Here is a 14,868-nt window from a genome sequence, read left to right as displayed (position 1 = left end):
ACAAGAAATAAATTATGTTAGTAGAAAGGAGGGAAATGTAAAGAAAAAAAATCCATTTCTGCTTAAAAGAAATTGAGGTACTGAAAAGCTTCCTGTAAGCATTCTCAGTAAATAAATAAATTCTAAATAATGAATATTTAAGCTAGGGAATCTTAAACTGCTTTTGTTTTACCATGGAAGATCTCTCCATTAGAAAGTAGGAATCTTTAGGCTCGTGTTTGTCCACTGATTATTGACACTTAGGAACATTCGTCTATCGAATTTCAGCTACAGCAAATGGGTTAAGATGATCCAAGCACTATAAAAATATTTAAAGGGAAAGGAAATGAGTCCCCATAGCCTTTCAATAATTCAAAGGTCAGTAGACTGAATTATCCTGAGCACATTTAACCAAGAAGAGTACAGGCTACCTAAGATCATTATCCCCATCACTGCTAAATAGTAACTTCAAATTCTAGTTGTTGAGGAGAATCTCATTTGGCCTGAGGGCTCCCCAGCTCAACATGTCAGATAGCAGGATATACCAAGTGGATACCCATCTGTCTTTCAGGAGTGCCAAAGACACTTTCAAAAAGATTACTCCATCTTCCAGATTCTATCAAGGTCCAATAAATAGTCTATGGGTCCTGTGTTACCTGCCTTTTAATCACTGGCTCAAGGTCTATGCTCATTTGCATTGCAGCTCCACCTTTCTTTCAACAAGGCATAAGCAATTTATTCCACACCAAGGAGGGCTGGTAAAAGATAAAACCAGCATCCCAGAGGCATGGAAATCTATAACCTATGTACCATTGAACGTGCTTATATTGTACCTTGGGACAGCATTTTTTCCAGGCTTCCTCATAGGCTTTAGGGATTAAGAGTATTGGGACCGTCTAAAATCAGTGTAACATATCCACAAGAAAAAGATTGGGAATTTAGCATTGGTTGATGGACACCAGCAGAGTATTTTGTTTCAACAGGCCAACTTGCTATGATCTGTTCTGGTAGAGCAGCTCTCTTACACAATTCTTATTTATTATGGTTCTATGTCTGCATATACAGTAACAGCAATGGGACCCCCACCCTCTGAAACAACATCTCCCATGAGACATGTTTGGTGCCCTCTCTGCTAGCTTTCTAGAGCAGGGATCCCCAATCCCTGGTCCATGGACCGGTACTGGGCCACAGCATGCCAGCAAGTGAGCCACACAAACAAGCAAAGCCCCATCCGTGGGATGCAGGCAGCATACAAAACCATGCACCCTCCGGTCCGCGGAAAACCCTCTCTCCATGGAACCGCTCCCTGGTGCTCAAAAGGTGGGGACCTCTGTTCTAGAAAACCCTTAAGATCTCGCTGTGTTCCTAGGGAATGGGGTGTTTGTACTGTTGGGGTTCTAGTTGTTTTAGTCCAGGCTGCCTGTTTATATATATGGATGGCCATAACAAGTCTAATTGTTTTAAATTTAATTTAATACACGCAACATAAAATCTGCAACAATACAGCTATGTTGACTGTATTAGCATCAACACAGTATTACCTAATTCATGTTCATTTGTTTGCATACTACAAAATATTTTCCTAATTCTTAGTTTTCTAATGAAATCTAAACCATTAGATTTAAACCATTTTCAAGAACAACTGAGAAGAGATTTCATAGAATGATGTCTGTCTGTCTGCTTGTCTAGCCTTTTGATTTACTATCAATTGCAAAAAGGTATACTATTCAATTACCAAGGAAGAAATAGTCATTTTAGATAATATTCATGATTTTAGAAAACAAAAAAATGTAAATCAATTTCATTTGTTTCAAATAACACATTGAAACAAAAATGTACTAATTTGGTCAGGGTCATTTTCTTATGATTCTGATCACAGATTTTTACAGTTGTACTATTAATTTGATAAAAAAAGAGCTCATTTTTAGTGTGTAGGGTCTTAAATATATTTACTTGGATATAAATTCCATTTATCATAATAAATCTAAACCTTGACTTGATTATAGGTTGAAATTAAGATTTATGGAAGTTCAAAGCATTTAAAAAGCAAAAGTGATAATCCTTCTTGAATTATTTAAAGAGGAAGGAAGGAAGGAAGGAAGGAAGGAAGGAAGGAAGGAAGGAAGGAAGGAAGGAAGGAAGGAAGGAAGACATGATATGACTGTGCAATGTATTTAATTTGACACACACAAACATACAGACATACAGGCACACAAACACAATTATGTATTCATATTGTTAAAGTAGCCATGTCGTTTGGAAGATTCAGAGACTTGCCCTTCCTTCTACATATCCCAAATCTGTCTATTCCGCCTTCTGAAATATAAACAAAGAGGATTACCTAATCAGGATCTAATCTCAATCTTGAAAATTGTTCAGTCCAAATTTGTAAGAAAATCTTTGGGACACAGTTACATATTAAACTTTTCTGTGCATATTGAATTAGGAATGTCATCTGTTGAGCTACCAGTCAACCCTACTATTTAAATTACTTTCTTAAATATTTTTCAGTGGATCTCTGGCATTTCTAATCTTGCAGGATAGTTTGAATTAACCCTAGAAAAGCTGAAGCAATTGAAGAAGAAGAATTAATTTCCTAGATCTCACCAGAGTTGGCTTTAGAATTCAGAATGTGGTTCCATCTCTCCTTAGGGTGAATGAAGACAGGAAAAGTGTATTACTAGCCAAGTGTTTATTTAACCTTAATGTATAAAATGAAAATTAGTTTATTCTTAGAAATATTCAATCATACCTTTCCCTTTACTACTTAGGAAATGTAAGAATATTTTTATTGAGCAATATGGTTGACCAAATATGGTAAGTCCAAGACCTTAGTACTCCTCTAATTATATTTACAATAAAAATTTAAATACCTCATTTAAATTGAGAAACTGAAGTGATGAAAGATGGAAAACCTTTTTATCAAAACCATTAGGAGAATTAATAAAGTTAGTCTGTAGCAAATAGATTTAAACCCTCCAGTTGAAAACCTAGAAGGTATTAATGTTGGTAATTCCATATTTAAATTCTTCCAGTGTCAAAGATTATATAAAATCTAACTGAGTCTGCTCTGGAGACACAAAATGAAAAGAATCATATTAAGGCAATTAATAATAAGTGAGTCAGCATGAAGGACATATTCACAATAGTGTGTGCTGCATGATAATCCATTTTCTTTATTGTGCTTTTGATCTACAATACTTTGCTAGAACAGGGATGACTAGCATCTCCAAACATTGAAGGTGAGATAAATGCCATCCATTCTATTCAGATTACTTGCAAACAAGTTTTGCCATAGTTATATAGAACACAGAATACAGAATAACAAGAGCTGGTCCAATCCATCAAAAAAAGGATATTTGCTTTATTCAACTCCCACTTTGTTTAACAGCTGATAGCTCATAACACCTCTGAACTGTATCTCTACTGAGGACAAAAAAATAGAACCCCTCCCCTGCCTTATTTCTACAGTATATCTACCAGAGAGCCTTGGGTAGTCATAGAATTGCAAACAAAATGCAGGAGAAGGAGTCTGTGCAGGGAGATGTCTGATAGCAATAGAAGATAATGTGTATGGCAGGGGTCTTCAAATTTGGCCCTTTTATGACTTGTGGACTTCAACTCCCAGAATTCCACAGCCAGCGTCCCTGGCTGAGGAATTCTGGGAATTGAAGTCCACAAGTCATAAGAGGGCCAAGTTTGAAGACCCCTGGTCTATGGAGTTTCTCATTCATCCAGGTCATGGTTGTCCCAAAGGTACTTTAATTTTAAAGGTAATTGGACTTTCTGATTTTTTTAAAAGACATTTCAGTTCTCATCCAAGAAGCTTCTTCAGTTCAGCAAGTCTCTAATATATAAAATGAACGCAAACCTCACTCCCTATCAGCACTGATGGTGTTATCTATTTTGGTAATGAAAAGTCTTCAAGAAAACAACCAATCTCAGCACCCAGGACCTCACAGACTTCTGTTGCAACAGCTGGAGAGAGAAAGTCTCAGTACAGAATCCCCCTCAGCCATCTCCAAAATAAATAGAGTTGCTCTTAAAGTCCACAAATATACTAACATATAGCTGGTCTTCCATTTACCAAAATGGATACAAGTAAACAGTAACTGATTAGAATAAAAATGTCATGGATGGAATATGTATTATCTTCAAGAGATATCAAGTAGTCTGATACTGCATATGATAGGGCAGTGGTGGCGAATCTATGGCACGGGTGCCAGAGGCGGCACTTGGAGCCCTCTCTGTTGCTCCAGCCTTGCCTCCTCCCGTGACCCGCTCATCACCAACAGCACCCCTGGAGGAGAGTCGCCCCCAAGTGTGGCCCATGTGGAGCAGCACAGCCAAGGACATGGCAGCCAGGCAGAGTAGACAAGACTCTGCCCTCACGCCCCATCGCGGACAGTTGATGCTGCAGGGCACAGGCAGAGGGCATGGCCACCATGGCACTGCTGGGCTGCCTGGGTGATCTGCGGCAGACCTTGGAGGCAGTGAGTGGCCCTGTGGGCAGGCGGGATGGGGGCAGGGCAGGGGGTGGAGCGGGGGCGGGGCCAGTTTTTGGGCACTCGGTCTCTAAAAGTTTCACCATCACTGTGATAGAGTATTATTGTTGTAAAATGATGTAAGTTAAAACAGGTACATTATTCTTTATGCTTTAATCTCATGTAGTATCTCTCAGTACGACAAATCACTGAAGAATTAAATTAAATCACTGATGAATTAAAGCCTAAATTAAATCTACAGTGAAAAGCTTAACATTAACATTAAAGGTATACCCTATAGAGTACTATTCATGCTGATCCACAGATCATATAATAGTATCCAAGCTAATCATCTGATGTACTTAAATAGGCTTAATCAGTCAATGATACTTGATTAAAATACGTCCCTTGATTTCAAGAGATTTACTAAGTCTGCATCTAGCCCATTAAAAAGAGCCTTGCTGGATTGGACAAGGAATTCCTAATACAGCAACTTTAAGCATCCATTTTCTTATCAACAGTGGCAAATGGTGAAACTCTACAAGCATGGAATAGAACAGGGGTCTTCAAACTTGGCAACTTTAAGACTTGTGGACTTCAACTTCCAGAATTCCTCAGCCAGCCCTGGCTGGCTGAAGAATTCTGGGAGTTGAAGTCTACAAGTCTTAAAATTGCCAAGTTTGAAAACCCCTGGAATAGAAGAAAATATGCCTTTACTAATTGTCCATAGAAATGGCATGATGATTAAAATGTTAGTCTAGGCCTGGAAAGATACAGATTGAAGCCCATCCTCCAACAATTTAATGCTGTAAGCCAGTGTTTCTCAACCTTGAGGACTTTAAGATCTGTGGACTTCAACTCCCAGAATTCCTACCACAGTCGCCAAGATTGAGAAATGCTGCTGTAAGCCACTCAGAGTCTCTTCGAAATAAAATGGGGGGTGGTGGTTTTAAAATAAATGAATGAATGAATGAATGAATGAATGAATGAATGAATGAATGAATGAATCTCACTTGTTAACTCTCACTGGGCAGTCTCTATTAGCCCAAACTACCTAGGAGGATTGGTCTTATGGGGATAAATTGAAGGGAGATGTCCCTGTAAACTGCCGTGAATTACTGGAAAGATATAAATTGAAAATAAATAAATAAAATTCTGCCTCATACGTGGAGATTTTATCATGATCCATATCTGCTGTCTTCAGCATAAGCACAGTAGCCAATTCTTAATTTCACTCTAATCTAAGCCAAAAGTTTAGCTGGGGCAAATTTAATATATTTCATCAGAACAAGCAATTAATTTTCCTGGCAATATTCATAATAGTCAATGACGCCAGAGAATTGGGAGAGGGGGGAGAGAGACCTTTCCCCCCAAATCCCATGAATTATTTACTTGTTTGATTTATATCCCACCTTTATTATTTTTATAAACAACTCAAGGCAGAGAATGTATTTAATATTCCTATTTTTCCCAACAACAACCTTGTGATGTGGGTTGGGCTAAGACAGTGACTGGCACAAAGTCATCCTCAATATACAATATGTATTGTATGAATTTTTGTATCTTGTACATATTACATAATTATATAGAATACATTATATATTACATGAATTATCACAGTCAAATATTGTTCTGGAGGTCCTGAAGCTGCTATTCACAAGTGAAAGAAAAAGAAAAAAATAATTGGCATTCCTGAATGAAGGGGCACAATACATTAAATCAGAAGCACTCAAAAAGTTTTTCAGACTTTAAAATTCGTTTTGATTGCAAGCTACATATTCTGCTGCTTCAGCAGCCACTGCATTTTGTTCTTTATAGTTTTCCTTGCTAAAGGAAAATATTTAAGGAAAATCACCTGCAAAGCATTAACAGTAATGGCCCAAGAAAACAATTATGCATAACAACAAGAGAGAGATGCTTAGACAAATAATTAGGCAGATGCTTATAAACTTAATGAGATATCGGACAAGACAATAGCTCTGGTGAAGGCAGGGTGTGTGGGAGTTGGCTTCTGCCTGCATTGCTCTGCCTGGACAAAGACTCATGTGTGAATGTGATTTCCCAGCTTAAGTCAACAGCTGGTGATGTGAATAACCTTAGAAAAACAAATCACCCCCCCCCCATTAGCTATCTATGTTCCAGTCAAAAGACAGCAGCAGATTTTGATCTGTTGAAAGCAGATTTACACACATCCTTACATTGGGGCAGAATATAAGAATGTAATAAATAAATAAATGCTTTTGTAATTAGCAACACAGGAGGAGGTCTAGTAGGATGGTAGTTACCGAAAAGAATGAGGAAAGACAACCATCTATTGCCCTGTAATTAAAAAAAGATTAGCAATCTCTGTAAGAATCAGTTTGTGTAGTAGTTAAGGCATCAGCCTAGAGACAGTGAGTTCTAGTCCTGCCTTAGGTATGAAGCCAGCTGGGTGACCTTGAGATAGTCACATCCTTTCAGCCATAGGAGCCACAAGGCAATGGGAAACCACTTCTGAAAACTCTTGCCAAAGAAAACTGCAAAGTCTTGTCAAACGTTGACTCAAAGGTACACAGACAAAGGAAAATGTTAAACAAAATTCTCCATTCAATCAAGCTGAGTGCTGATGATCTACCCTGTAGATGTAGGTATTATGTTCAAGATAATTAGGATATTATCCTCTCATATTAAAAATTAATCCCTGGTATAAAAAATACCATGTTGCCTCATACAGAAGGATAAAAAATGAAAAAGGAATATCTGAAGAGCCTACTGACTCTATCTAGCCAGATACATATAATCATCACAGCCTTTTCAAGAGTGGTTCTACAGCATGAGGTAATATTCTTGATGAGCAGTGCTCAGCATGATCTTTTTTTTTAAAAAAGCAACATTTCTGTTAGAAAATTAATATAGTGCCAAAGGTTCATCATATCAAGTAAACTACGTGACTGGATCCTGATTCTCCATTCTGCTAAGGCAGGGGTCTTCAAACTTGGCCCTTTTAGGACTTGTGGACTTCAATTCCCAGAAGTCCTCAGCCAGGCATGCTGGCTGAGGAATTCTGGGAGTTCAAGTCCACAAGTCCTAAAAGAGCCAATTTTGATGATCCCTGTGCTAAGGGATGGGTTTTTTAAAAAAATTGTTACTGTGGTAAGGGGGAATAAAAACGATGCTTGTCAATTCTCCTTTCTCTGAAGCTCCTACTTTGTCTCAAAGCTGCTTTGGATGGCTCCCTCAAGAAGGGAGAAAGGAATGCTGATAACATGGAGAGAGAGGAAAATTAAAATAGATAATCTAGAGAAAGGCCGGGAATTTTTTGATCAATTGGAAGGAACTGAGGAAGAGAATAGTAGTAAGGAAGAGTTGGAATCCAAAAGCCAGGAAGACCAACAACAAGAAGTTAGGGAAAGAGAACGAGGAACAGAAAGTAAGAGAGAAAATGGACAGAGAAATGAGAAAGGAACAGGCCTAGAACAAGACAAGCTCACAAGTAAAACACACAAGCAGAAAACAGAAAAGGAAATTAGGTTATTATCTATTAATATTAATGGATTAAACGCACCAGTAAAGAGAAAACAAATATTAACAAAACTAGCCAAATAACACATAGACATTGTCTGCTTACAAGAAGTACATATTAAACAGCTACATAGGAAATATTTAGAGTTTCCCAAATTAGGATCACTATATACAGCATTAGCTGAACAAAAGCAAAGAGGAATTGCAGTTTATATTAAAAAAGAGATAAATGCAAACTTAAAATATCAAGATACAGATGGAAGGGTATTGATAATAGAAATACAAACTGAACAGAAATCCTGGTTGTTAGTAGTAATATATGCACCGAATAAGAACCAATACGATTTTTATTATAAATTACATGAAAAATTGATAGAATTGGGTCATTTAAATATTTGTATTGTGGGTGATTATAATGTGGTGGTGGATGCAAAAAAAGATTATATTAGTGATAAGAAAAGAAAAAGAAAAGGGAAATATTACCAAAGACCTTCTTTGATTTGGCACACGAACTTAATTTATCAGATCAGTGGAGAAAGAGAAATCAAGAGAAAAAAGGATATACATTCTTTTCAAACTCACATAAGTCATGGTCTCGAATAGATATGGTATGGGTAAATGAAGAATTGGGACAGGATATAGAGACTATAGAAATAAAACCAAATGTATGGGCAGATCATAATCCATTGGAAATAGTTTGGAAAGGTTGTAAAAAAGTAAGAAAAAGATGGGTAATGAATTCTTATATTTTGAAGGAAAAAGAATTTATTGTACAGACTAAAAGGGAAATGGATTATTTCTTTAAAGAAAACACAAAAGAACAAACATCAGTACAAATTATTTGGGACACAGCGAAGGCATATTTAAGGGGGCTAGCAATATCTTATATAGCAAGGAAAAATAGGGAGAAAAGACAAAGGCAAAACGTACTATAGGAAGAGATTTAAAAAAATTGAATCCAAACTACAAAAAGAGCCCCAGGATGAACCGATTAAAGTGGGAATGGCATTAGCCAAACATAAATTAAATGTGATGGAGCAAGAAGAAAGAGTTAAAGAATTGAAATTGGCGAAACAAAATTTTTTTGAACATGCAAATAAACCTGGGAGATGGCTCTCTTATAAATTAAAAAAAGAGAAAGAGGGAAAAATAATTCAGGAACTTTATGATAGAAATGGAGAGTTACAATATAAAATGGATAAAAAGAGAGAAATAATTCAAACCTACTTTGAGTCATTATATAAAAAAGATGAAATAGACGGGGAAAAGATTAAACAATATTTGAAAGTTAATGGTCTGCCAGAATTAAAAGGTCAAAGAGACATACTGAATGGGAAAATAACAGCTATGGAATTAAAAAGGACAGTGCAAAAACAAAAAAATAATAAGATCCCAGGACCGGATGGTCTTCCGGGAGAGCTATATAAAACCTTCCACGAAGATTTTGAAAAGATATTACTAGAGGTGTATAATGATGTGTTGGAGAAATCTAATCTACCAGCCTCCTGGATAGATGCCATCATAACTCTTATCCCAAAAGAAGGCACAGACCCCAAACAGATTAAAAACTACAGGCCAATCTCGCTGCTAAATACGGATTACAAAATTTTTACTAATATAATGGCTGAAAGATTAAAGTTAATTTTACAAAATATAATACATCCAGACCAAAATGGTTTTTTACCCCAAAGACAAATCAGAAACAATATTAGAACGGTGTTAAATGTCCTAGAGTACTACGAAATACATTTAGGAAAACAGGCAGCTTTGATTTTTTTAGACGCGCAGAAAGCATTTGATAGCCTCAGTTGGCAATTTATGTTTCAACAGATTGAGGATATGAAATTCGGTGAGAAATTTATTAACATAATAAAGGCAATATATAGAACACAGAGAGCTAGTGTGACAGTCAATGGAGAGAATACAAAAAGTTTTGAAATAAACAAAGGGGTAAGACAGGGATGCCCAATTTCACCTTTACTTTTTATTTTGATGCTTGAAGTATTATTAGTTCAAATTAGAGCAAATAAAGAAATAAAAGGAGTACAGGTCAAAGCAGAGGAATATAAGTTACAGGCATTCGCTGATGACCTGGTTTTCTTTACTGAGGAACCTATAGAGAGAGGAAATATTCTTATGGGTGAAATAGAAAAATTTGGAATAGTGGCAGGATTAAAAATTAATAGAGAAAAGACTAACATGTTAGCAAAAAATTTAACCGATAAACAAAAAAGGAAATTGGAAGAGAATTTGGGATTACAAGTAACGAAAAAGATTAAATATTTAGGAATTTGGATAACTTCACGGTGTTCCTCAATAAAAGAAGACAATTATACAAAATTGATATTAAAAATGAAACAAGATCTTGAGACTTGGGGGAATCTCCAATTATCATTATTTGGCAGAATCGCATTGACTAAAATGAATATTCTACCAAGATTATTGTATTTATTTCAAACAATTCCAATAAAATTAGAGAAAACTTTTTTTAAAGAATTGGATAAAATAATAAATAAATTTATTTGAACGGGCAAAAAAGCTAGGATAAATATCAAAACATTACAAGACAGTAAGAGTAGAGGTGGTCTTGGACTCCCTAAATGGGAAATCTATTATTATGCGGCAGGATTATTATGGATTAAAGACTGGATAACTTGAATAATGAAAGGATACTAATGATAGAAGGACATGATCTACAGGCGGGTTGGCATGCATTTCTATGGGGGAAACAGAAGAAAACATCAACATATTTCCAGCAACATCAGATAAGAGGAGCATTGATCGGGATATGGGAAAAAATAAAAGAAAGACACTATGGGAAAATTCCAAATTGGTTCTCGCCGATGGAGGCAGTGATTCATCCCAATACATTAGAGAAAAAAAAGATGATTAGGTATAAAGAATTACTGGATAACTGAGGAAATCTCAAGTCAAGAGAAGAGTTGGAGGAACAAAGAATACCCATAGATTGGTGGCCGTATTTACAAATTCAATCTAGATATAATAGGGATAGGCAAGAACATGGAATTAGTCAGACCCCACATCAACTTGATAAAATTTTAATAAGTAAGGAAGGAAAACTATTATCAAAAATTTATAAATATCTATTATAGAGTTAAAGGAAGAATTAGTGAAGGGGTCAATGATAACGTGGGCACGAAATGTGGGGCGAAATATAAATTTAGAGGAACTGGAAAGATTATGGAACATAAATTGCAAATTGACGCAATTATAAATAACCAGAATTATTTCTTTTGGGCATAATAAATTTAAAGATGGAAAAACAACTCCAACATATCATTATACACATATTGACTGCAGCTCGTATAGCATATGCTCAATGTTGGAAGAGTGAAAATATTCCCACAAATGATATGATTATGTACAAAATCTTGGAATGCGTAGAAATGAATAAACTTATGTTAGAATTAAAAGACAAGGAGGCGACAGAATTTTATGAAATTTGGAATAAATGTTATAATTGGCTAGAACAGAGAAAGGAAAAGACATAATTATTGATGTACATAAAATGTAAATAAGATGTAAAGAGTGCTTAAAATGTATAGTACTGTTCTGTTAAAAGAAAAGATTTATGTTTATGTATTTTAAGTTTGTTTGGGTGTATGGGGGTATGGTGAAAAATAATTAAAAAAAAATAAAAAAAGAAGGGAGAAAGATGGAGTAACAGTTGGGATACAAATTCATCCAGTTTGTTCTTGTTGTTTTAGAAAAACATTGCATTTTCATCCAAAAATACATATTTTTCAGAATCGCATGATGCCACCTATTTTAGAACACTGCCTGAAGATGTACATTAGAGAAAAAGAGAAATATGATGTGACCCTGAATTAAGCATTGTAGAATTAATTTTGTTAAACATTAAATAGCTACATTTAGGTTCCTATGCTTTGGCTTTTTACAAAACAAATGTTCAAAGTGCAAATATAGCTTTGTTTCATTGGCAGCACTCCTGTAAAAGCTGTTCCACTTATCTTACTCTTTCAGGCCTGTATGGATTTATCCTAACAATTTGCAGGAATTAATGGTTTTACTTTTATAAGACTTCCAATGGACCCAGCTAGCTTTATTTTAACCATTAGATCCAATGGCCTTTAAATCCAGGTAAGATACATCTATGAATGAAGTAAAATAATTCAGCCCAAACCATATTCTGTTTCTTCTTCATGCACCTAAAAAATTGCACTACTTTAGGAAGGAAGCAGATAACAGCCTAAACCTGATGAGCTTTGTATATTGAGTGCTCATATGTAGAATTTGAAAACCAGTTTGGTGTAGTGGTTAAGGCAGTGATGGCGAACCTTTTAGAGACCGAGTGCCCAAAAACTGCCTCGCCCTGCCCCGTCCCACCTCTCCTGTCCGCAGGGCCACCCACTACCTCCATGGCCCGCCACAGAAGTTTGCCCAGGCAGCCCAGCAGCGTTATGGCAGCCACGCCCTCTATCCGTGCCCCGCAGCATCATCTGTACACGATGGGGCGTGAGGGTGGAGTCTTGTCCCCGTTGCCCGGCTGCTATGTCCTTGGCTGCACTGCTCCATGCAGGCTGTGCCCGGGGTGACTCTCCTCTGGGGGGGCTGCTGGTGAGGAGGGGGCCATGGGGGGTGGCGGGGCTGGGGCAACAGCATGCGTGCCCACAGAGAGGGCTCTGAGTGCTGCCTCTGGCACCCGTGCCATAGGTTCGCCACCACTGGGTTAAGGTATTATGTTAAAAACTAAGAGTCCATGAGTTCTAATCCTGCCTGAGGTACAAAGCCAGCTGGCTGGTCTTGGGCCAGTCACTTTCTCTCAGCCCTAAAGAGGAGGTAATGGCAAACCACTTCTGAAAGAACAAAAAAGTGTAGAAAGTTCTGTGGAATATATTTCATGTGATATAGGCTATTCATTTCAGCTTCTGAATTATTTAGTACTAACAGTTTTAGTACTGTTTCTATTGTATCAGAGGACAAAGTGGCTAGTCCTTTAATCGATAGAAAAATATTCTCCACAGAAAATAACAATGAAGCTAAACCAGACAATAAGGAATTGGGAATCGAAAAAAAAACAGAAAAATGGAGAAAACAGATCTTAACTGGGATTCTTAAATTTTCTTTGACATTAACACCTACAGCCTTTTTCAAAATCCAAGAATACAAACATCCTCTATGACAGTGGTTCTCAACCTTTCTAATGCCGCGACCCCATAATACAGTTCCCCATGTTGTGGTGACCCCCAACCACTTATACATCACCAGGTGCCAGGGGCATGGCTAAAGAAAAGGGGGAAAAATGGTGGACAGCCTTGTTTGGCGACCCCTGTGAAATGGCCGTTCGACCCCAAATGGGGTCCCGACCCACAGGTTGAGAACCACTGCTCTATGAAAACATTTAATCCTATGTGTTTAGAAGTATTAGCTGTATGTAAACTCCTTGTTTTGGGGAGGTGGTTTTTAGAGCAGGTATCCTAGCTTGCGGACAATAATGTGAGCCAACCTAGGATACACCTGGGCTTTCTGTTTCTTTTAGTAAAGAAGACTGAATGAGGGATAGGCATGACAAAGCCTGGTAACCTAATTTTCTCTTCTTATGTCTTATTAAAATGCTCCATTCAAAGAGTCATACATTTCGGTTTCTAGTGGTTGCAAAGAATCAGACATCATAATCCTGGCCTATTTTACTTAAATAGATTTTTTAATAGTGTATACAATATAATGTTTTGTCTCGGTCATGGGAAAGCCTTGGTTGATCAAAGTCAACAACTGTGAGCCCATCTGGTGGCAGCCATGATGCATGAAAGAGTCTGACAGAAAAAGGAAAGTTGTGTATTTGTGAAACTGAATGTTTAGTGTGCTACCCAATTGCCAGAACAGACTAGCAATCATTTAGGAAGGGCAGGAATTGATCATGGTTACCAAAGGGTCTCAGTTTGGACAGGGTTTTCCTAAGCCAGCTACAGTCAAGCTAGTTTGAGTGCATCTCAAGAGCATAATGCAGATATGCCCTAAAAAAAAATGATGAAGAAAGGAATAAAATTAAATGAAGATAGTCTGATTTTATGGAGTGGAACGATCAATACATGCAGAGAAGGGAAGATATAACAGCCTTTTCATAAAGACAATTTCTCTTCCTGAGGTTATTCCACTTTCATTCTTGTTTCTTTGTTTTTCTCCCACACCTATTTCCTCCCAAAATCTACCCTTGACATTATCACAAATGGTCTCTTCATTATTCAGAACCTCTCATCATCCTTGTATCATTCACTAATTCAAACTTTTATCATAAACAATCAAATAAAAAATGCTTTTAGATCTATATTCATTCATTTGCAGCATGTGTATATGAATAGACTTATATTTAAACCATACAGGTAATTTTTGTAAACTATCATCTTGCTCATTCATTCTTATGTTTTAAATGACTCAGTGCTTTTTTCTGTATTCTCTTGTCTTGCACTGCCTCTTCCCTATGATTCATGTCTCCTAGCAAAATACTCTTCTTCGCAATTACATTCATTTCAAATACTATATCACTTCCCCCAAAATGCTTTAGCTCTTCCTTTGACATCATTTGTTGGACCATAACATGCAAAAGAACCATCTAGATCAGTGTTTCTCAACCTTGACAATTTTAAGGCATGTGGACTTCAACTCCCAGAATTCCACAGCCAGCATTGCTGGCTGTGGAATTCTGGGAGTTGAAGTCCACATGCCTTAAAATTGTCAAGGTTGAGAAACACTGATCTAGATCAGGGATGTCAAACTCGCAACATCACATGACATGTTGCGACATATCGTGACTTTTTTGCCATTGCTGGCAATGAGGTGGGCGCAGTTTTGCCATGACGCATCCAGCCCATGTGCGTGCCGGCAGTTTGACGCCCCTGAGCTAGATCTTTAACCTAGTAGATAC

General features: G+C 37.0%; 2 protein-coding genes across 4 annotated transcripts in view; one reads left to right on the top strand and one right to left on the bottom strand.

Annotated features, from left to right (window-relative positions):
- The window catches only part of CTNNA3 (catenin alpha 3), a 516,687-nt gene that overhangs the window by 240,447 nt on the left and 261,372 nt on the right, over positions 1 to 14,868 (bottom strand). The window lies entirely within an intron of this gene.
- LRRTM3 (leucine rich repeat transmembrane neuronal 3) overlaps positions 1 to 14,868 on the top strand; it is a 112,913-nt gene that overhangs the window by 86,348 nt on the left and 11,697 nt on the right. The gene's annotated exons all lie outside the window — the stretch shown is intronic.

The sequence above is a fragment of the Crotalus tigris genome, unplaced genomic scaffold (assembly GCF_016545835.1).
Source record: "Crotalus tigris isolate CLP2741 ecotype Arizona unplaced genomic scaffold, ASM1654583v1 scf7180000024304.1987388, whole genome shotgun sequence".
In the NCBI taxonomy this organism is placed as follows: Eukaryota; Metazoa; Chordata; class Lepidosauria; order Squamata; family Viperidae; genus Crotalus; species Crotalus tigris.
Note: the sequence above shows the minus strand (reverse complement) of the source record. Positions and strands in the feature narration are given on the sequence as shown.